Here is a 3,377-nt window from a genome sequence, read left to right on the forward strand (position 1 = left end):
CAAAGTACTAAGGCCAGCCCCTATTCAAAGGGAGTGTCTTCATCCATTTGTGCTGCCATAACAAAATATCTTAGGCTGGATAATTTATAAGGAATATAAATTTATTTCTTCCAGTTCTGGAAGCTGGGAAGTCCAAGATCAAGACACTGGCAGTGTCAGTGTCTGGTGAGGGCATATTCTCTGCTTCCAAGATGGTACCTCTTGCGGCATCCTCACGTGGCCAAAAGGGCAACGCCGTGTCCTCCTGTGGCAGAAGAGCAGACAGGCAAAAGGAGGCCTCACTAGTTCCCTCCAGCCCTTTCATAAGGTCGCTTACTCCATCTACGAGGACCGAGACCCCATGGTCTCATCCTCCCCTAACGGCTTCACCTCTTAATACTGTTGCAATTGGGATTAAGCTTCAACATGAAGGGGCACAAATATTCATAGCAGGGAGATACCACTTCTTGTGAAGTCTATATAAGAAGCATGTAGATATGGCCACGTGAGAATTTGGCTACCTTAAGACTGCCAGGCTGGAGAGGCCATGTATCAATGCTCCAGTTAAGAGGCTAGGTGAGCCCAGCTTCCAGCCATCCCACTGAGGCACCAGATGTGTGAACCCAGAGACATTCCAGATCCTATAGAACAGCCCACCTACCAATGGAATGGCATCAGGTGGACCTCCACCAAAGCCACGTGGAAGAGTTACCAGTTGAGTCCTGCTCAAATTCCTGAGCCACAAAATTACAAAATATAATTAAATAATGGTTGTTTTAAGTCATTAGGATTTTGAATAGTCTGTTACACAACAGTAGATAACTGTAGTGCTGGGGAAAATTCATTATTTGGAGGCAAAGAATCACTGGCAAGAGAGAATCAAGAGCTCATTTGTAAACCTCTTAAGCTTGATGTTAATGATGTTGTCAACGGGGCAGTTGAAGAAGAGAGGCTGGAGCTGCAGGGAGAGGCTGTGGGGGACCCATGGGCTGTGTCAGTGTCAGGTGTGGCTATGATTCGGGGGAAGCACTGACTTCCATACTCGATAGAAATTCTTGGATCCAGTTCACCCACTCATGCATACATTCATTCACGGCGTAGGCCCGGGTGAGGTATTTCACCTTTCTGAGGAGTCTCACCTTTCTGAGGAGTCTCACCTTCCTCATTTGGAAAAGGAAGAGTCCTTGTGCACATGTGAACCAATACTACCTGTATAAAAGCACTCAATAGACAGGGTACAGTGACTCATGGCTGTAATCCCAGCACTTCAGAGACCAAGGAGGAAGGTTGTTTGAGGCCAGGAATTCAAGACCAACCTTAGCAACATCACAAGACTGCCCACCCCCTCATCACCACCACCATGACCCCAACTCTTCAAAAAATTAAAAAATTACTCAGGCATGGTGGTGACACGTGCCTGTAGTCCCAGCTACTCAGGAGGCTGAGGCAGGAGGAACACTTGGGCTCAGGAGATTGAGGCTACAGTGACCTATGATCGCACCACCACTCCAGCCCGGATGACAAAGTGAGGCCTTGTCTCTAGAACAAACAAAGAAAAAGCATCCAACAGGGCCTCTTTCCCTATGTCTTCCCTCTAAGACACAAGAAACAGCCTAAACCGAGGCCCAAAATGAGGACGGAGATCCTCATATCCCCCTGTGGTATTAATGAAGATTATATGGCTATTTATATTATCATTGTCCGGGATAATACATTGAAAAGAACAATGTCTTAAAATAAAATGTAATTTCTAAATAAAATTTTTTTTAAACATCCAGGTCTCAGGTGACTTTCCCATCTTATGGAAACAAGCAAGAAGCCCACGTTATTATTTTCTTTTTTACTCAAAACATTGAGGAAAAAGAAATCCTTCCCTTTTCAGTCCTGAACCACGTTCACATCCCTGCATCCTGTGGAGACTTTTCTTTGGCTGCAATTTACAAATGTGAAAAGCTCCCCTACAACCCCCATCGGAGACAGACTTTATTTAGGAATAAGAAGGAAGGAGGGTCCTGCTGTGTCCTCCTTTTGTCTCCGTCTTCTTTTCTCTAACTCGGGTGACACAGAAAGAGAAGGAAAATTTCACATAGGGAAAGGCCCTGAATGCAAGACAAAACAAACACTCTAAAACCAAAACTAGGGTCAGAGACCTGCTTTCCAAATTAGGTCTTGGGGGTGCATGGAAATTGAGGGAGCTGCTTTACTGAAATTTGCTCTGGCTTCTGGGAGCCACATACCCTTTTCAACATCCCCTGCCCTCCATGACTCCCCACCACCAGACAAAGAATTTCTCTTGTAGATAAACAAGATCATAAGACCATAATTGTTTGTGGTTTTTGTTTTCCCTAAGTAAAACATGGCAAGTGTATGTTAATGTATTTGGGGAAAGGGAGATTTGGCTGGAGGGCGCAGGAGGCTGGAGGTGTATACTAATTGCACGTTCTCTATTAAACCCTCCAGGTCCCTAAAGCTCCCTCCGCCCTGGCAGAACATCACAGAGGTCTCACAGACTGCTTTGAGGCTTTTGCAGAGGCTGGAAGACAACCCTTTGGAGTTCAGGTATGATGATCACTGAGTTTTATTCTGGCCCCACGGTAATAGGCTATGCCACTGAGCCTGCCTTCTCCCGGAGAGAAAGGTGCTGATTACAGGCGGCAGAGTGGGGACAGCGCGTCAGGGGGGCCAGAAGCTCTGGCCCTAGCTGGATTTGGACCTAGAGGGCTGCTCGCAAATGAGCTCAAGCCTCACATGTGCCTCTCAGCCACCAGTGTGGACTGTTAGGGGCTTTTTGAAGTAAGACAAATATATCTCCCAGCAGCCTGGGGTAGAAGAGAAAAGGGAACAAAGACTGAAATGACAAGGCACAAAGAGCTGTTCCTGCTGCTTTGGCAAAAGGAAGGGTGGAGAGGTTTAGGGAAAGACACAACCCTGAGCATTAAAGACACCTTCTGGGAGCGTGGCCTTCCCACAGCCACTGTTCACCGAGGTATGGTAGCATAGGGTCGAAGGGAACTTCCAGGCAGCTAGCACAAGCCACTCCTCCTCCAAGCGTGGAATCTCCCTGCCACCCACACCGCCACGTCTCTGCCTGATTCCTTCACGAAGGGCAACAATGCCTCCTGGACACACAGCCCATATTTCCAAGGCTCTGACAGCTTCGTCCTCCTCATGTAGCCTTCAGACAGGCACCCTCCCCACCTTCCTCCCCGCACTCCATCAGCTCCCGCCCACCACTATCATTCTACACCATGCTGGGTTTTGAGGGGTGAGCTGCTAATGGGAATGAGTGTGGCTTGCATCATGTTTAGGAGGAAAGCATCCCCATCTGGTATCCAGAGGCTGGGGTTTAGCCCAACCCTCCTCTGGCTCTGTAACTATAGGCAAGTCGCTCTTCTACT

The sequence above is a fragment of the Aotus nancymaae genome, unplaced genomic scaffold, assembly GCF_030222135.1.
Source record: "Aotus nancymaae isolate 86718 unplaced genomic scaffold, 86718_ANA_hifiasm-v0.15.2.pri h1tg000036l, whole genome shotgun sequence".
Classification (NCBI taxonomy): domain Eukaryota; kingdom Metazoa; phylum Chordata; class Mammalia; order Primates; family Aotidae; genus Aotus; species Aotus nancymaae.